Source organism: Sorex araneus, chromosome 4, assembly GCF_027595985.1.
Source record: "Sorex araneus isolate mSorAra2 chromosome 4, mSorAra2.pri, whole genome shotgun sequence".
Lineage (NCBI taxonomy): Eukaryota > Metazoa > Chordata > Mammalia > Eulipotyphla > Soricidae > Sorex > Sorex araneus.
The window spans coordinates 63291133-63312415 of record NC_073305.1 but is presented as its reverse complement, the minus strand read 5'-3'; the positions used below and the strand labels follow the sequence as shown (position 1 = coordinate 63312415).

At 43.4% G+C, this 21283-nt stretch overlaps 1 protein-coding gene and 1 pseudogene across 5 annotated transcripts in view; one reads left to right on the top strand and one right to left on the bottom strand.

Moving 5' to 3' along the window:
- Nucleotides 1–21283, bottom strand: part of SLC25A26 (solute carrier family 25 member 26) — a 148553-nt gene that overhangs the window by 63735 nt on the left and 63535 nt on the right. The gene's annotated exons all lie outside the window — the stretch shown is intronic.
- On the top strand, nt 543–11967 carry LOC105943158 (high mobility group protein B2-like; annotated as a pseudogene).

Below are 21283 nucleotides of genomic sequence, written 5' to 3'. Positions count from 1 at the left end.
AGCCAGGAGTAACCCATGAGCATCGCTGGGTGTGACCCAAAAAGCAAAAAAAAAAAAAATACCATATGCAGGAGTGTTCATAACTTTTTCATAGTATCAAAAATTAATAGCACAGAGGATGGGTGTTCACCTTTCACGCGGCCGACCTGTGTTCGATTCCTCCGCCTCTCTCGGAGAGCCCGGCAAGCTACCGAGAGTATGGAGCCCGCACGGCAGAGCCTGGCAAGCTACCCTTGCGTATTGGATATGCCAAAAACAGTAACAATAAGTCTCTCGATGAGAGACGTTACTGGTGCCCGCTCGAACAAATCGAACCCAAATTCCTATCAACAGGAGAACCAAGAATTATGGAATATTCACATAATAGTGTACTATAAACTAAAACTAATTTCCAAAAAGACAAGTAAGTGTGTACACAGGTGAATCTCAGTAAAAAGATCACATAATGTACAATTTTATTTACAATTGTGGGAGGGGGCAGAAACGGATAAAACATTCATGATGAGAAAGTTAAAACAATGGTTAAGTCTTGGGGAGAGGAGATGAACGTGACGTGGGAGGGAGCCAAGAAAGCTGTGTCTCGAGGTAGGAGCTTTCTTGGCTCCACTGTTTATGGGGCTCCACTGAGCCGTACACTTAAAATATAAAAAGACTTGGATACTCCGTTCACACCAGAGCCTTTGCAAGGCGATGGCTCCGGCGGACTCTAAGGAAGGCTTTCGTAGGGAGACGCAGTCCCATCGCCTTGGGCAAAGAAGACCCCAACAAGTCCACAGGCTAAACGTCCTGATATGCCTTCTCCGTGCAGTCATGCCGGTGGTCAACTTCACTGAATTCTCAAAGAGATGCTCGGAGAGGTGGAAGACGTATCTGCCACGGAGAAGGCTAAGTTTGATGATACGGCCAAGCATGACAAGGTCCACAATGACAGAGAAGTGAAGAATCACGTGCCCGCCAAAGTGGGTGAGAAAGGCTAGAGGAAAGACCCCAATGCACTGGATGGATGCCCACTTGCCTTCTTCCCATTTTGCTCTGGCTATCGCCCCAAGATAGAGTGAACACCTGGCCTGTCCCCTGGGGATACTGCCAAAAACACAGGGGAGATGTGGTCTGAACAATGCGCCAAGGAAAACTAACCCTGTGAACAGAAAGTGGCAAAGCTAAAGGAGAAATACGAAAAGAATACTGCTGCATACCGTGCCAAGAGCAAAATGAAGCAGAAAAGAAGGACTGCGGCAGACCAACAGATTCAGAGAAGAATGAACCAAAACATGAGGAAGAAGACAAAGAAGAGGAAGATAAGGAAGAGGCAGAAGAGAAGAATGAATGGCTCTCCTGTAACATGTATGGAGTGTGCGTGTGTGCCCACTCTGATCTTGTTACTGCACTAGAAGAATGTCTAGTAATTTTTTTTTTTTTTTTTTGCTTTTTGGATCACACCCAGTGATGCTCAGGGTTAATTCCTGGCTCTGCACTCAGACATTACTCCTGGAGGTTCTGGGGGAACCATATGGGATGCCAGGGATCGAACCCAGGTCTACCGCATGCAAGGCAAATGCCCTCCCCGCTGTGCTATTGCTCCGGCCCAAAAGCTGCTCTTTTCTACTTACTCTTTCCTCCCTCATTCTAACCTCATGTCACTATTATCTTTTTTTTTTTCTTTTTGGGTCACACCCGGCATTGCACAGGGGTTACTCCTGGCTCAGGCACTCAGGAATTACTCCTGGCGGTGCTCAGGGGACCATATGGGATGCTGGGAATCGAACCCGGGTCGGTCGCATGCAAGGCAAACGCCCTACCCGCTGTGCTATTGCTCCAGCCCCCATTATTATCTTTTGAAATACATCAATTGACCATTTCATGGCCATACCAAACTGAAAATGGTTAGACATATTTGACTTTTCTTAAGTCTTTAAATTACCTTTTAATTGACCGAAATAAATCTTCCCTGAGAACATATGACATATCACATATTATGCAGTATTCCAGTGGGAATAAGAAAAATGAGATATCCGGTAAGACTGTCTTTTAAATTTCCTTGTTTCCCACTCTCACGGCTGCCACCTCACCTGCTACGGAAGGTAAGAAGGTCCTCAACTCCAGCCTTTCCTCTTCTCAGAGGTGTCTGTGACCTTCTGTAACTCTGTCTGTCTGGCTGCTTGGAACTGAAGCTCACACAAGGGCTCAAGTCTAAGAATTAAGGTTTGGTTTATTACCTGGCTCTTTCCTCCTTCTCACTCTGCACATCTGTAGTGAAAGGCTCCATAACAAAATTAAAAATAAAAGAATTAAAATGAAAATACAAAATATTGGAGTTTGGATTGTTAATTTTAAGGAATATTTATAAATTTAGATGCTTTTATGGGGGGAAAAATTCCTAAATTCATGACCTGAGCTTTTAATCTAAGAGGTTTAAAGGACCAAAGCAAACTCTACATCACAAGAAAACAGACAAAAATGGTTAAAGCCTATTTTTTAAAAAGGGTTCTTTGCCAACCAGGGATGGGGTGAGGGGTGAGGGATGGGAAGAGCTGAACAAACTAGAGGGGTCTGAGGACAATGGTGAAAAGTCTATGACACCTTAGTGATGACAGTCATGAGCTTCGCTCTAAGTTACCATAATAAAAATGATTTTATTTTAAATAATAAAATTTAAAACAATAAAATATCGATTTTTAAAACAAAAACTAAAAAACAAGAACACAATAAAAATTTCTTGAACAAAATATGAAGCAAATGAATTTTTATTTTCTTTTTGGGTCACACAGGGGTTACTCCTGGCTCTGCACTCAGGAATTACTCCTGGCGGTGCTTGAGGAACCATATGGGATGTTGGGAATTGAACCCGGGTTGGCCACATGCAGGGCAAACGCCCTACCCGCTGTGCTATTGCTACAGCCTGTAGGATGACATTACTTTGTCCTCTCCCTCCTTGCCATGAGTAGCTTGTCCCGGTTTTTCCCGGAGTTTAGGCTTACCCCAGTCACACCCATCAAGGGTGTTCCTGTATCTCTCCCATCCCTTTGTTTAGCTATAATCACTTCTCCATGCTCTCTTCCCCAAAAGAGTTAATCTGAGGCTTTCCCGTAATCTGATTCTGCTAATTTGTAAGGTCAGACCTTCCTAGGACACTGAATATTATAACATTGCCTTTCTCTCCTCTTTATGTCTTTTGAATAATTTAAAGCTATGTCTGTTTTGTATAGACACAAGAAGACAATTATTATGCTTTTATAACTTGGGAATTAATTGGCCTTGAATATTATTCCCTCCTGGGCATCTGCTTTCTCCACTTAAGCCTCAGTTGCCCTCAGTTCCTAGCACCCCAAAAGCACGGTCCGACGAGGGACAGGAAGGATCCAGGGCAAGCGGTGAGTTATGTGCTACCCTGGCATCGAGATGGGCCTGGCCAAAGTGCCTAATTCTTAACTATAAGTTAAGAGCTTGATCACAGACAAACACTGTCATGATCCAATAGTAATTATGAGACTGGGACCCTGCTAGGGATAGGAAAGACTGATCTGGCCTGAGCACTGTAGTCTGAGATTGAGATGGCCCCAGGAGAGCAATTCTATAAGCTTTAATGCATCTCTTATTGTGTCCATACAAAATGATTAATATTATGAATTCTTATATGTTTGCTGGCTGAGAAGAAGAGAAACTCACTCATGGGACTCCACCCTTGGGTGGATCCTCCTGCTGAAAGAGAATTAAGTCCTAGGAGAAGCATCCCCTAAGGGAAAGGAACCTTACCCTATTGATTGTGACCACACCTATGTGTACACCCCAACCCCCTCATGCTGTGGAGATTTAACTAGGCTGTAAGAGTGGGTTGGGGGGCCAGATCCACGGGGCCAGATCCAGAGATCCAGAGAGAGACTGAGAGCTGGGAGAGAAGCGGAGAGAGAGAATGAAATAAACTGATCGAGCAACCAGTCTGGCCTTCTTCCTTCTGTCGCCTGCCCTTGACCGACAGCACACACAGCGGTCCCGGGGCACCGAACGTGGGCGGTGAGACAGAGCCGCCTGGAGAGCCCAAGAATGCTCGTGCCCCTCGGAGAGCTTTAGTTTTTTACACCAGCCCATGAAGCAAATAAATTAATTTCATTTGCTTGGTGTTTGGGATGTCACACCCAGTGGTGTTCAGATTTACTCCTGGCTATGTACCCAGGAATCACTCCTGGTGAGACTTGGGGAAATACATGGGGTGCTGGGGATTGAACCTAGGTCAGCCACATGCAAGGCAAACACCTTAATGACAGTACTATCTCCCCAGACCCTACTAAAATGCCTTAAGACATAGTAACTGGAGAGATAGCAGAGGGACTGAGGTACCAGCTGGCCCTTGTCTGCACGTGCGCGCACACACACACACACACACACACACACACACACACACACACACAATCTAAAATAGATGTAGAAAAGCAGTAGCTGCCCGAGGCTAAGAGGATAGAAATTTAACTATAAAAAAGACAAAAGAACTTTTCTGAGACGAAAATGTTCTATATCAAGTTTAGCCAGCTGCGATCTTGGTAATCAGCTTCGATGAGCTCCGTCACTCTCACTGACTGCTTCTACGTTTCAAAGGCAAAGGTAAGTAGTCGCTGCAGATTCTTATGGCCCACAAAGACTGAAATATTTACTACCTGACCTTCTACCTATAAAATATGACGATACGGGGGAAAAGTCTGCGGATGGGAGGAAAGACCCAGTTTTGGGGAGCAGTTACTGAGAATGTGTCTGCCAAATGCATCATGGAATGAGGCTTTTGTCTGAAAAGCTCTGAAAGTCATAGGAAGGAGGTTACTAGTTTCTGCTCATGTAATGTGATTACCCTACTGAATGTGATGAGAGAATAAAATTCTAAAAAGAAAAAGGTGTGCTGAAACCTGTTCTCTATCTCCATCTTATTTACGGGTGATGGGGTAACAAGGTCTTGTGAACATCTACACACGCTGGTCTTGGGGCTGGTGAGAGTACCGTGGGTGTGGGGCTTGCCTTTCCCGTGGCTGGCCAGGGTTTGATCCCCAGTGCTCCTACAGTCCCCCAAGCCTCATCGTGAGACCCCGAGTGCAGAGCCAGGCAGAAGCCCTGCGCACTGTCAGGTGTGGCCCCCAAACAAATGAAATCATACTAAATGATATACTTAATAATAGATTAGAGGCAAATTATCCCCCAAATAAAATTAATCTAAATGATTATTCCAAATAAAGTACATTGAATTGAATAAATTATGTACAAAAAAGTTTTATCTCAGAATATTTTTTTGAAAGTTAAGGCAGTCTATAAAGGAAAATAAACTGGGCTCACCAACTTTAATGACTAGAATCTTTTTTTTTTTTTTTATAATTTATTTATTTTTAATTAGAGAATCACCGTGAGGGTACAGTTACAGATTTATACACTTCTGTGCTCACACTTCCCTCATACAAAGTTTGGGAACCCATCCCTTCACCAGTGCCCATTCTCCACCACCCGTAAACCCAGTGTCCCTCCCACCCTCCCCAATCCCATCTCCCCCCCACCCCACCCTGCCACTGTGGCAAGGCATTCCCTTCTGCTTTCTCTCTCTAATTAGCTGTTGTGGTTTGCAACAAAGGTGTTGAGTGGCCGCTGTGCTCAGTCTCTAGCCCTCATTCAGCCCGCAACTCCCTTCCCCCACATGGCCTTTGACTGCAATGTAGTTGGTGATCGCTTCTCTGAGTTGACCTTTCCCCGGAAGTGAGGCCAGCCTCGAAGCCATGGAGTCAACCTCCTGGTACTTATTTCTACAGTTCTTGGGTGTTAGTCTCCCACTCTGTTATTCTATATACCATAGATGAGTGCAATCTTTCTATGAATGACTAGAATCTTTTTTAAATGTAAAGCATTGTTTTTTCAGACCAGAATATCCATTTTATTGTTATATAACTGGAAAACATCGTTTTTAGATTAGTCAAAGTCTATTAAAGACAGAATTCCACATGGACTTTAAACCTGAACTCAGCTTCCCCCAGGTCACCATCGCAGCCCCCAATTGTATAAACAACCTGAGGAAACACATTTATAAAGAAACCTGCCTGCTGCTGAAGCTGGGGAGAGAACAGATACAGTGCTTGCACCAAACTGGCCTGGGTTTGATCCCTGGCTCTGCATATGGTCTCCCCAGACCACCACTGTGATGCCGGCGGGGGTGGAAGTGATGGTACAGCAGGAGCAGGTGGGTTTGTCAGCATGAAAGGTTTGCCTCTTCAATTCTTGCACCCCACGTGGTTCCCTGAACCTGCCAGGAGTGATCCAGTTAGAGCCAAGAGTCAGCCCTGAGCAGAGCCAAGTGTGGCCCCCAAATGAAACAAACAGGAGTGATCTCGAGCACAGGGTCAGAAGTAGGCCTAAGCAAAACTGGGTATGATACAAAAAAAAAAAAAAAAACCACAAAAATACCTTCTTCTAAAAAAGAACTGCCCCAAGTTGTCCCACCAAAGAGGTAATAAATAGAAGCAGAAACCTCTTCTCCTATTAATCCTAAGGCATGCATGAGCCCATGTTCCACCCCCAGACACACCAAAAGAAAGTGAATTGTATGATATCAAAAGTATATTGAAAATTTTTAACGCAACATAAAGCATAATAATTAAAAACAAAAAAGGTCCACCCAAGACCCTGGGGAAAAATCTGGTTTCTTTTATTTAGGTTTATTCTGCTTTGGGTTTTACTTTGACGTTTTGAAAGCCACACCAGACATGCTATTCCTGGCTCAGGGTCACTCCAGCAGTGCTCAGGGGACCATGTGGTGCCAGGTTCTTACCCAGGGCTCCCACATGCAAAGCCTATGCTTCAGCCCTTTGAACATCTCCTAGGTCTTTGTTTCCTTTTAATCATTAAAGCTGATTAGACAAGGGGGCTGGAGCACAGCGGGTAGGGCATTTGCCCTACACGCGGCCAACTCGGGTTCGATTCCCAGAATCCCATATGGTCCCCTGAGCACTGCCAGGAGTAATTCCTGAGTGTACAGCCAGGAGTGTACAGCCTGTGCATCGCCAAGTGTGACCCAAAAAGAAAAGAAAAAAAAGCTGACTAGACAAATACTATGGAAAAGTACTAATCAAAGCTTACACTGACTATCAATAAATGTGTCATTTTCAGTTATCAACAGGCCCCTCAAGTAACTGATGCATACAAGTGATATTTTCATATAGTAACTAATAAATTAACACTAAGTACAAAATTATTACTTAGAAATTAAAGTCATGGTATATGTATAAAATCTTAAATTCCAATTTAACATTCATTTGCCCATGCTTGTTATTAAAACCACATGTTGGCATTGGATTATTTCACGCTTCATTTGAGACAAACATGCAGAAAATTATGGGAAACAAGCCTAGAAGTCTGTTACAGGCAAGAAACTCAACTCCAATGCAACCTCAGTCGTAAGGTTTGATGAAGCCAAACTAAAAAAGTGCCTGTATTTGAAAAGAGGATTGTCTTAATGTGAAAACTTCTCTGCAGCTATAATGAGACTGAAATTGCAGCAATTACTGACCAAGTGTTGTAACCTTCCAGACTGGAGAGCATTATTCTGCTACACGTTTAGTAAGACAATGTACACATCTGGGGGGCTGGAAAGAGAGTACAACAAGTAGGGCACTGCCTTGTATGTGGCCAACCTGGGTTTAATTTTTGATACCCCCTATGGTCCCTCAAGTCCCACCAGGAGTGATCTCTGAGTGCAGAGTCAGGAGTAAGCCTTGAGCACTGCCAGATGTAGCCCCCAAACACAAATAGTATGCAGAGGGGGTGGGGTGTCTTCCTTAGGAAATACCCAGAGATGCTGGGGCACTACTGCTGGCTCTGTGCCCAAAGGCCACCCCTGGAGGTACTCAGGGGTCATACATGGTATCAGGGATTAGACTAGGGTAAGCAAGGTACATGCCTTATTTTTAAATTAGTGAAATAGCAAACTAGCATTAGATTCATGAAATAATATTAATGCAATCCATTCTTTAAAAGACACTTGACTATACCCTAAAAACGAAAACTGAATCATCTCAGAATCTACTCACCAATCCAACTTCCTTGAGGTTCATCTAGATGACCTCGTATGTGAAGGCAGGTTAAGCCCTTCCCAATAATTAATCCTGAACTCTAATAACGTACTACTGTTAAAAAAAAAAAAAAGCAGCAATGAAACTGGCAGAAAGCTAAATAACAAATATCAAAATCCCACAAAAAAAACATGTTTCCATATAAGAGTACATTTTGCCTGGTTTCCACTAACTCATCCCTCCAATACCTTTAGTTTCTTTACTCTGTGATTTCTCTCTGTATCCTAAGAGCGATAGCACAGTGGGAAGGGCGTTTGCCTTGCATGCGGCTGACCCGGGTTCGATTCTTCTGCCCCTCTCAGAGAGCTCACAAGCCTACCAAGAGTATCTTGCCTGCATGGCAGAGCTTGGCAAGCTACCTATGGCAAATTCAATACTCCAAAAACAGTAACAAGTCTCACAATGGAGACGTTACTGGTGCCCGCTCGAGCAAATCGGGACGACAGTGCTACCCTAACCCCAAGGCCAGGCACACATAACTCCAATGAACAAATCTGCTTAAACCCTCTAGAATGTTACATACAATGACAGGGGAAATGAAACTGTAGGGGATACCCAGCCAACTCTCAGCCCTCCCCACAGAGCACTCTGGGGGCTCCTGGCCAAGAGTGGCTGGACTTGGGGCAGCCCCAGAGCTGGGCTCAGATATACACAAACTTACTACGGTACAACCGACGGGCAAGTACTGTAAACGACTCTAGTCGCACCATGATCAGCTGGAAGAGCCGGCAGAGTACAGGCTATGGGCCTGGCCCCAGATCCCTGCCTGCACTTGCAGCCAATTCCCAGGTGAGCTGCTGCTCCTGGTGCACAGGCCACACGCTGAGAACCACCGGGATATGCAGGTGTTCAAGTCTGGGCTAGAAAAACCCAATTAATGACCTATGTTGAAAGTCAGGTTGGAATTAATTTGTACCCCCCCTCCAAAAAAAAGCTTCATTAGTATACTTTTTTAGTAAATTAGACAGTGTGTCTGTGTGTGCACACTAACATGTCTGTGTATGTGTGTGCAGACGCACACGTGTGTCTATGATGCCAGAGATCAACGTGAGGTCTGCACTCTATTGCTACGTCACATCTTTGGCCCTGGGTTATATACATTCTAAAACTCATGCAAACTAAGATTCAAATGAGCAGTGAAACATGGCCAATGATCAGAGAGGCGGGCCAGAGTGACAGTACAGCAGGTAGGGCATTTGTTGGCCTTGCATTCGGCTGACCCCGGTTCAATTCCCGGCACCTCATATGGTCCCTAGACCTCATCAGGGGTGGTCCCTGAGCACAAAACTGTGACCACAGCTGAGTGTGTGCCAAAAAAGCAAAATAAATAAATCATCAGCGAGGTTTACAATTTTTAAAATATTTTTAAATGTGGCCACTTTTAAAAAATTGAACTCAAAACATTTTAAACCAAGTTTAAAAGTTTTCATGAACTGTTTCAAATTGTTTACATTTATTTTTAAACATTCAAGTGATTTACACAACTTCACACCTATTACAGGACAGTCATAACCCAAGCAGAAAATAGCAAGTGTTGGAGAGAAACTGAACTCAGTATGCTGCTGGTGGGGATGGAAGATGACAGAGTCACTGGACAAACTTGGCGGCTTCTCAAAAGAGCTACACAAACTACCACATGAGCAAGCAAGTCGCCCTTCAAAAGAACGGACAGTACGGATGCCACTAGATACCTGTACAGTAATATTCACCACATGTTATGGCCTCCAAACTCACACGTCACGGTCCCAATGCCCAGTGAGATGACGTCAGATCGGGGCTTCTGTGAGTGCAGGGTCATGAGAGTGGACGCTTCATGAAAGAAGGAACCTTCATGAAAAGGGATCCTACCTAACACCCACGCTCCTTCTCCTTTCCTCTCCTTCTCCATAAAACAGAGAGGAAACCTACCATCCAGAGGAAGTCTGCCATCTGATCCCAATCCAGGGTTTCTCTAAAACTAGGAGCCAAAAACCTCCTGCTTATCAGTCACCTGGTCTGTGTGGTATTTTGTTAAGGCAGCCCCAAAAGACTAATACCCTGCCAGCACAATTCACAGTAAGCCTAAAGGTAAAAGAGTGGCCCAAGGGCCTAACAGCAGGTAGATGGGTTAACAAAATGGTATATATGCACACTATGGAATACTATTCAGCCACAAAAAATGAAGTCTGGATAAAAACCATAATAAAATAAAACTTGAAAACACCGTACTAAATCAAACAGTAAAATGTACTATTGTGCTATTTCATATTTCACTGCAAATTTACAATGTAACTAGTACATTGTACTAAGTGAAATAAGTCTGGCACAGAAGGCCAGATATTTCATAATTGACTTATATAAAATATATAGAATAGGCATATTTATAGAAACAGAAAATAGATTCTAGGTTACCAGGGATTAGGGTGAGTGTGGAATGGGGAGTTACTATTTAACAGTAGCAATGTGTGGTATGATGGAAAAACTATTGGGTTAACTGATGGGATAACGGCTACATACACACAGAATATAACTGATGCTACTGAAATGCACAATAAAATAATATAAAAAGAACTTTTATACAGTATCACTGAAATTTAAAAAAAAGCTTTTGGTCTCAATTTTGTTCTAAAAGTTCACTGGAAATGTACTTGCTAGTATTAACATTAGGTTCCAATTGTGCTGAGCGCTTAAGTTGTAAAGACTTATACTGATCCTGTTTCTTCTATAATAGATACGTGATCACAAACAACACTTACAGGGGACTATAGCTTTATCCAAATTAGTCCAACCAGCTGTGAAAGAAAGAGTCCCAAGAACTAGATCACCATGTGGGGACCATGAAGATGCAAGAATCCCAGGTAAGTAGTCTTGTTCCAAAGAACATCTAATGTCATTTTCAGAAGCCAAATAAAAGTGTCGAATAAAAGTTCTTGAAGTGTACTGATGCATCCTACGGCACAACAGTGACTTAGCACATGATTCTTTTACTCTCAGCCACAGTAAGAGTTTTCTTTTTTTTGGTGGGGGGGCACACCCGGCACTGCACAGGGGTTACTCCTGGCTCTGCACTCAGGAATTACCCCTGGCAGTGCTTGGGGGGGCCATATGGGATGCTGGGAATCTAACCTGGGTCCGCTGTGTGCAAGGCAAACGCCCTATCCTTCCAGCCCCCCTAATTTATTTTAATTAATTTTTCACTAAGGTTCGATGATTTACAAAGTTATCCACAGTAGAGTTTCAGACTTAATAATATTCCAACTCCAATCCTACCACCAGGGTCCACAGGTTCCCTCTTATTCCCAGTCTGCCTCCTGGACAGGCACATTTTTAACTTTGGCTATTGTAGTTTGATCTCTTACTCTCAGTGTTGTTGCTTCTGTGGTCTATATATATATATATACATATATATATATATGTATATATATATATGTGTGTGTGTGTGTGTGTATGTGTGTGTATCTCTCTCTCTCTCTATATATATATATATATATTTCACCGCATTAACACCTTGATGAGCCCAAGGCCTCTGCCCCCTGCCTCAGTTACCTTCCATCTACTTTCTTTCTCCCCATCTCAATTCCTTCCCTTCCCTGTTCTTTTATTTCCATCAAGTAAGCGTCAAGAGTATCTAAATATCCTCCCTTTGATCCCATGCATTCCCTCATGCAGCTATTCTGTATACCAAGAGCAGCGATCACCCAGCCTTTGTCCTTCGGTCTGCTTTGTGTCACCTAACAGGTCATCCGAGTTGCAGCCCAGTGCCCCCAGTGCCATCAAGTTGCAGCACCTGCACGATTTCATCCTTCCTTGCAGCTGCATAGTATTCCACTGTGTATACATCACACTTTTATTAGCCACTCACCTGTCACTGGACACCTATGCTGATTTCATGTCCTAACTATTGTGCTAAGTGCTACAGTGAATAATGGTATGCATATGTTTTATTATTTTTTCTTGGGTTTTGTTTTTTATAAGAGGTGCACATGGCTTACACCTAGTGGAGTTCAGGGGCCACATGAGATGTCAGGGATTGAAGCAAGGTCACACACATGCATGGCAAACACCCGCCCTATTATACTAAAACTCTGGCCCCATTTTAATCTATTTTAAATGATACTATTTTCCCAACCACAAAATTCAACTCCTTGAAGCTGGCTGTGACCCCTTCTGCACACTGTATACACAGCCTCTCCCATTTGGAGAAAATATTACCATTACCAAGTTTACAGTCACACAGGCTAAAGGTCATTCAAACTTATGAACCTAAAAATCCTTTTATCTTTTTTTCTTTTATTTTGGCTTTTTGGGTCATACCCGGCGATGCACAGGGGTCACTCCTGGCTCTGCACTAGCTCAGGAATTACCCCTGGTGGTGCTCAGGGGACCATATGGGATGCTGGGAATCAAACCCGGGTCGGCCGCGTGCAAGGCAAACATCCTACTGGCTGTGCTATCACTCCAACCCCAAATCCTTTTATCTTTAAAAGACCTTTTAATCTACTAATATCTTAAAATCCAAACCAGGACTTTAAATTTTCATACCACTAATTAAACAATCTAACCATGTTACTTTTATTTTTTTCCATATCTTTTTTTTTTTTTTTTTTTTTGCTTTTTGGGTCACACCCAGCGATGCTCAGGGGTTACTCCTGGCTTTGCACTCAGGAATTACTCCTGGCGGTGCTTGGGGGACCATATGGGATGCCGGGGATCGAACCCGGGTCGGCCGCGTGCAAGGCAAACGCCCTACCCGCTGTGCTATCGCTCCGGCCCAATATCTTTTTTTTTTTTTTTTTTTTTTTTTTTTGGTTTTTGGGTCACACCCGGCGATGCACACGGGTTACTCCTGGCTCTGCACTCAGGAATTACCCCTGGCGTTGCTCAGGGGACCATATGGGATGCTGGGATTAGAACCCGGGTCGGCCGCGTGCAAGGCAAACGCCCTACCCGCTGTGCTATTGCTCCAGCCTCCTTTTTCCATATCTTTAAAAAAAATTTATTTATCTTTTCTTCTTGGGTTTCTCGGTTTGTGGGCCACACCCAGAAGTATTTAGGGACTACTCCCAACTCAGTGCTCAGGGGTTATTCCAAAAAGCACATAGGGGACCATACGGCATTGGGGATCAAACCCAGACCAAAGGCACGCAAAGCATGTGCTCCAACCCTCTGAACTACCTCTCTGGTGTCAAGTGTGTTACTCTGGCTGGGGGGAAGGGAGGGCGGGGTCACACCCGGTGGTTTTCAGGGGCTACTCCTAGCTCTGATCTCAGGAATCACTCCTGGCGGGGCTCAAGAGACCATATGTGGTGTTGGGGACTGAGCCTGTGTCAGCCACATGCAAGGAAATTGTCCTACCCATTGTGCTATCTCTATGGCCCAAATTGTGTTACTCCTAAAGAACCATCTTAGAAAAAAAAAATTACTAAGATAAGTGAGAAAGATGAAATACATTTATGAGTGGGAAAGTACAAGTACTCCATTTCCAAATCTACATGGTGCTTCTCCAAACTCCTAGTGTTCAGGAAAACACCAAAGACAGACAGGAGGACACAGAGCAGTTAGTAAGCTCAGGAATGATGCTCTGGGGGAAAGAGAGAGAAGGAGTTGGAGTTAGCCATGTCCTTGACAGTCACACATGTGAAAGTTTAGATTCTAGAAAACTGAGTCATTTAAAGAAAACCCCCAAATATGTACACCATTATTAAACAAGGGCTGGAGCGATAGCACAGCAGTAGGGTGTTCACCTTTCACGCGGCCGACCCGTGTTCTGATTCCTCCGGCCCTCTCAGAGAGCCCGGCAAGCTACTGAGTATCTCGCCCACACAGCAGAGCCTGGCAAGCTACCCATGGCATATTCAATATGCCAAAAATAGTAACAGTAAGTCTCTCAATGAAACATTACTGGTGCCCGCTCGAACAAATCGATGAGCAACAGGATGACAGTGACAGTGATTATTAAACAAAACAGAAGTTTTATTCTGCAGTGACAAAACCTTTTCGGTTTCCTATTACAGTGGCACTTCAGTCCCGTTGTTCATTGATTTGCTCAAGCAGGCACCAGTAACGTCTCCATTGTGAGACTTGTTGCTACTGTTCTTGGCATATCGAATACCCCACGGGGAGCTTGCCAGGCTCTTTCGTGTGGGCGGGATACTCTCAGTAGCTTACCGGGCTCTCTGAGAGGGGTGGAGGAATTGCAGCCAGGTGGGCCGAGTGCAAGGTAAATGCCCCACCCGCTGTTCTATCACCATCCATGAAATAAAATTTGGTAAGTTTATGTGGCCTTTTCTGATCCTAAAATTGTATTTTCATAAATTATCTTCTTGACAGAAAAGATCACTACAGCCAGCAAAAAGGAACCTGCTGAAAAACCCGAGGGTCCAAGGCCTCATCTGAGATCACAGTCCCACTGTGCTTGTCCAGCCCTAGCAGAGAACCCAGCCATAAAGGGTCCGGGCTGCTGACCCAGGCCATGCTGCTGGGGTTTTTCCACTGTGACTCCTTCGCACTTAAGAAATTTTGAACAGCCCCGGGTGAGTAAAACAGACACAAAAATAAAATGTTCATTGATAATAAATGACAGTTATTTTTTTAAACAGAGCAGAACAGGAGGCAAGGTGCTTGCCTGGCAAGTGGCCAACCCAGGCTCTATTCCTAGCAGTGTATAGGCTCCCGTGAGCACGGTCAGGAGTCTCTCCTGAGCACTGAGTCAGGAGTAGCCCAGAAGTTCTGCCAGGGGTGGCCACCAACCCCCAACCCAGTTATTTAAAAACAAAATTTCAGAACCCCACACTGAGAAGCTAGTGTCTAGGGCACCGGAAGGGTAAGACACTTTTCTGGTAAGCGGCTGACCCGAGCTCGATGAGTTCGATCCCCAGGAGTGATCTGAGCACAGGCCAGGAGTAGACCTAAGCACTATGAGGTAGAGCCCCAAACAACCGAAGGCAAACACAAGAGTCTGGAGAACTGTGGCATCAGAAACACAGGTTGTGTGAAATGACTGAGTTTTGATGATCACTTACAGAGTTTCGGGAAACTAAACTGCTCTCTAAAGCACCTCCAGATGTCCCCTCCTTGGTTCTGGGAAAACATGACAACTTACTGCAGCTGTCCTTTGGGAGGGGCAGAGGGAGGGGGCTAGGGATCAAACCCAGGCCCTCAACATGTGAAGTACGCACTCAACCCCACTGAGTCACAGTCCAGCTACAAAGTCTTTTCTTGTAGTGTTTATCTGGCGGGGGCGGGGGGCATGGCCGGCAGTGCTCGGGGCTTACTCCTGGTCCTGTGCTCAGAGATCACACCTGCTGTGGTGGGAGGAGAGAGGGCATGTCAAGCGCCACATGGAACCCAGACTGGCTTCATGCAAGGCAAGTGCCTTAACATGGTATCTCTCCAGCCCCCAACGTCATCCATTTAGTAAGGCAAAGAATGTGGTAAGTCTGAGTCTGATCTTGAAGAGTGAATGCTTGACTCTAGATCAGGAAACAGGAAGCCTGTGTACTAAAAAAGTCTCAGCACCCTTACATTTTTCTCACCCACAGTAGCCACGTTTTCCCAGGAGGTACCTGGATTACTCTCTGAAGCGCTGGCCTCATTTTCCACGAGAGCCGCAGGCAGGGCCGGGCGCAGGGGCTCTAGGAAGGCCCTAGAGGCAGTCCAGTGCTGACTGAGTGGCCGCTGAAGCCTTCCCAACACCCTTTTCTTCCTTTTATTAAGTTACATAACAAAGGTTTTATTTAAAATGTATACATTTAATAAATTCTCCCTTTTTTGCAGTGATTTAAGTTTTTAGACAATGCAAGATTTGAGATTTCAAGAGAGATTTTAACATCGGCATATGCTACTTCTGAGAGTTATTTCGATATTGTCCTCTTGTTTAGCTGCAGTTAGCATAGCTTCTAACACAGAAAATGAGAACTGGGTCGAGGATGAGGGTTATTCTACAGGTATAGAGAAGCATAATTGCTCGTAATTACTTTTTTACACAGTTGCAAAATTGTTCATGATGTTTCAGTCATACCATTCCATTACCTGTCCCTTCCCCACTGTCCACTTCCTACCACCAGTGTCTCCAGTCTCCTTCCCTGCCCCCATCCCGCGCCTGCCTCTCCGGGCCACTCTCACGCGCACTCTCCCTCCTGACGGCTCCTTCTTCTTAAAGACAGTAGTAGCTAGGACTGTCATCCGGTGACCAACGTGCATGTCCAGCAAGCATGAGGCCCTGGGTTTGATCCACAGCACCATTAAAAGAAAAACAAGGTGACAGTAGCTGGGCTTGATTTCAGAGAAAGATTATCACCTCTCTCTACTACTCCACTAAATACCCACAGAAGAAACACTTCTTGAGTTTAAGCGAGTAATGGGAAAAATTCAAAGACTGAAAGAGGCGCTAAAGACGTCAATGGTGCTGAGCACCAACCCAAGTTCATCCCCAGCACCCCATCTGGTCCCCGAGCACCACCAAGTATGACCCCTGAGTGCAGTGCAGGGAGTAAGCCCTGAGCAATGCTGCGTGTGCCCCCCACCCAAGAAAAAGGGGTGGGGGGAAGTGAAAGGAAACACACACACACCTTCAGCTGCAACGCGGCGGCTCAGAATGGTGTGACCTCGAGTCTTCCATGAAACTGTAGTTCAGGGAGAGTCCCGGCCCTTTCCTGTAGACAAACACGGGATTCCCCCGAGCTTTAGGAGGTCCTAGCATGCTACTAATACTTTCACTTTACAGATAAAGAAAATGGAGGATGTGAAAAAAAGCAACTTGTCTCTGGATACAGAACCAGTGAGGACTGGAGTTGAGATCTGAACTCCAGCTCTAGCCACCAGGATCAGGGCTGTCCTGTGCATGTCTGGAGGCGTCACCTCCCTATCTCTCCCCATCTGGGCCACAGAGAAGAAGCTTCATCAATCTCACTTCTTACTGGAAACGTTCAGATAAGAAGACACCAAACAAGTGTGCAGGGTACACTGCCTAAACATGTGTGGAAATGAAAGTATTTTTTTCCCCTACGCGAAAACGTTAACCCCCTGTTCTCCAGAAACTATGCTGGCCTGGCAGGATTCAGTCCTCCTTCTCCGTTCAGCTTTCTACTTTGAGAATGACCATTTGGGCCTCTGCTTAGTAAGAATACTCACAGATGTCGATGTCACACTTCTGGCCCTACGTCAAAAGGCACACAAGCTGTGCCCGCTGACAAGAGTGAAAACGCTGGCACACACCTCCTAAAACCCACCGACGATTTCTAGCACGAGCAGATTCTCCACAGGCAACTGCAGAGGCGCTACACATGGCATGGCAGTGTGGTGACCAAAATTCCTCGCGATGTTTATTTTCAAACTACAGAACAACTTAGAAAACAAATCTCCAAAGCAGCTTAGTGTAAATTGACTTCACATTTTACTTCATTAAAACAAGAGCTCTGAAAGCAAGAGCCCATGGCACAACGATTTCAGGGAAACTGGTCATTTTGAGTTCAACTTCAGAATGAAAATCCAACTTTCCCCTATGGTAAGAGTTTTACTCTTCTTCATGAACCTTTAGGCTTCTTCACAAACCCCAATTCAAGGTACAGAATCTAAAGTCTCTAGAACGTATTCTGTCACTTTTTTTCTTGCACAACAAAAACTGGGCCAATCATAGAAAGATTACACTCTTTTGTGGAATATAAAGTAACAGAATGCTAGACTTACACCCAAGAATAGTAGAGATGTGTACCAGGAGGTTTGCTCCACAGCTTGGAAGCCGGCCTCACATTCTGGGGGAAAAGGCAGCTCAGATAGAGAAGGGAACACCAAGTAAAGGGTGCTTGAAGGGCCCGTTCGGGATGGGAGATGCAAGCTGAAAGTAGACTATAGACCGAACATGATGGTCACTCAATACCTATACTGTAAAGCACAACACCTAAAATGAGAGAGAGAGCAAAAGGGCATGCCCTGCCACAGAGGCGGGGGTGGTGGCGGGCTAGGGGGGTGGGGGGAGGGATGCTGGGATCATTGGTGGTGGAGAATGGGCACTGGTGAAGGGATGGGTACTCTATCACTGTATGACTGAAACATAAGCACGAAAGTTTGTAAGTCTGTAACTGGACCTCATGGTGATTCATTTAAAAATAAAAAAAAATTTAATTGGTCTGATATTTAAAAATGTACAAACTGTATTTGGAAAAGGAACTAAAAATATTTTAATTGTCGGTATTCCTAAATATGTTTAGAAATCCAAACAGGGGGGTAGAGAGGAAGTACAGAGATTAAGGTACCTGCCTACCTGCCCAGTTCAGTCCCCGCCATTCCACATGCCTCCCAAGTCCTGCCAGAAATGACTCCTAAACGCAGAGCCAGGAGCATCCTCTGAGCACTGACAGCTGTGGCCCAAGTGCCCACTCATCATCCCCCCCAAAAGAGAAATCCAAACAAATTCTAAACTTAAACTACATGTTAAAATATAAGCTATGTTGGGAAAAAGATTTCTGCATATTCAAGAAGAATAAAGTGATTTAAGTGATTTAACAAACTGCTATAATATTATGCATGTGGTAGCAATCACTTTGATGCACTGAAAATATGAGGACTAATCCACTTCTGACTAATTTATCTTCAGGCTAAAACATTCCTATTTCTCACTATCCCTTCAGTAAATAATACTATTTACACTGAAATAAATCTCTCAGAATGCCAGAGAACTATGAATAAATCATAATGGGGTTCCCAAGAGAACATATTTAAAATCCCAGTCTTGGACCTTTAAAAAGAAAAAAAAAAAACACCATCCCCCAAAACAAACAAGAAACAAGCATAAGAAACAACAAGCATTCTCTGAGGGAAAGTGTTTGGATTTTAACAGTTCTCACCGAGAAAGATGAACCAACCAGGAAAAATCACCTAAAATGCACTTGAGACTAAATATTTCCTTTAGAAAAGAATAAAGCTCAAATCCCATTATTGATGTCAGTAAACTCTGGACGTTACAAAAGGTCTCCCAAATTTCAGTCAAAGGGCCACTTATTTCATGTAACACAGACAATGGCTGAATTCCCAAAATATCACAAAAACCAACATAATGCCCTTAGCCTCGACGTGGACTGGAGATTTCACTGTAACGGGATTTGAGCTATAATTAAATTTGATTAGTTTGGTTCAGACCCCAAGTTCAAAAGAATTATCAGCATGAATGGATGAAAAGCTCTTTTACATGGGCATTTTGAAAATATGAAAAGGGCTGACACAGCAAGCATCAAAGACTTTAAAAGCAATTGACCCTTCCCAGAGCAAAGGAGAAATGCGAACAGCTGAAACTCAGATGCTGTGTGCAAAGAAAATAAACTTCCAGATGGTTCAAAAAAACCCTAGCAGCTTATTAAATATTAAATACTATTATTTTTAACTGAATTTTGTCCAGAGATAGGCAAAGGTGTCATCTCTAAAATGGAGAAAAAGAAGTCTGATTCCACCACCTAAAAAACTGAAAACAAATAAATATTCTCTTTTATCAAAACTACTAGCATGAACAGCTTCTTAAGGAGTTATATCATATTCAAACAACCATGACATTTAATAAAATAAACAAAATGAGCCACTGATAACCTAAAACCCAAAATGTTTATCTTAAGATAATAAGACTTCACAGAATTTATTATATTATTATTTGAAGATATTTAAATCTTCCTTTACAGTAAAGAATGGCTACATATAGAACACACATGAAAACACACACATAATTTGTTCCCATCAAATATTTAACTTTTTTGGTGATTTTAAAAAATAAGAAAGTAGGGGCTGGAGCGATAGCACAGCGGGTAGGGCGTTTGCCTTGCACGCGGCCGACCCAGGTTCTAATCCCAGCATCCCATATGGTCCCCTGAGCACCGCCAGGGGTAAGTCCTGAGTGAAAGAGCCAGGAGTAACCCCTGTGCATCGCCGGGTGTGACCCAAAAAAAAAAAAACAAAAAAAAAAAATAAGAAAGTAAAACCAACTAGCCTATAAACTCAGCCTTTGCTGGTCACTGAGAATTAACACAAATTTTAGAAGTAGCTAAAAAAAAATTTTTTTTAAATCTCATGAAAGAACTATATGAAAATATATTATAAGCATTAATATATGCACACAGAAATGTATTTCTACAGATTCACATATCCGAATATGACTGTATTTTATATTTTATAATTTACACTACAATAAGTGTATATATGTATATGCACATATATATGTTTTCTATGAAAGCATACACACACTCTTAACAGTCCCTTTGCAACAAAATTAAGTTGTTCATTTAGTTTATAAAGCCTGAATTTTTAGACGTCATATCTAGCTTTTATGTTAAAGATTTTCTCTCATTTCCATGTCCTTCTCTGGGATCTGGGGGAGGGAAGAGTGTTTTTTCAGGAGATGGAAACATTCTGTGCCAAATGAAGCAGGTGTGAGATATCTCAAAGATGAAAGCAATTCCCCAAATAACAATGTCATCCTGTAATGCTTCCTTGACATGTACAATTTTGCTATTCCTCTCTTTGAGATTTAATACACGCCACTATGTTGGTTAGCTTGCTTAGCAGAAAAACTGCCTCCTGGTCCCACTTACAAAGGTGAGAAAGGTGATCACAGCAAACAATGCGTGGAGCCCCTAAACGTGCTCTCTTAATCATCTACTTTACAAGCAAAAATCGTGATACGATTATTTTATTCTCAAGATCACTTATTTCAAACCATTAGTTTAAAAATAATTCAAAGCAATCTCCTCCTGAAAAAAAGAAAAATCCATCAAGTAATTAATCATAGTTTACTTTTCTTTTTTATTCATTGGGAGGAAAAGTCATGCTGAAGGGTAACACAGACGCATTTTCCAAAAATTTCTGAACATATTTTAAGTTATATTTAATGTATGATGAAACTTTTACCTAGAGAAGAAAAATATTAATTCTACCAGTTTCTGTAATAATATCCACCATTTTATTTTTCTCCAAATAGTTCTAAGTTTTGTTTACTCTTTATTTAAAATTCAACAAGAAAATCTTCTTGGTGCTGCTATTTTGGTATCTGGGCAGTGCTCAGGGCTTACTCTTGGCTCTGTGCTCAATGATCAATCCTGATGGTGTTAAGAGGAGCATTTGTGGTGCCAGAGAACAGACTGGGTTGGCTTTAGCCAAAAAAAGCACCTATCCACTGTACTATCTCTCCAGCCCCCAAGAAAATCCCTTACAGTAAATATATTAACTAAATCCAA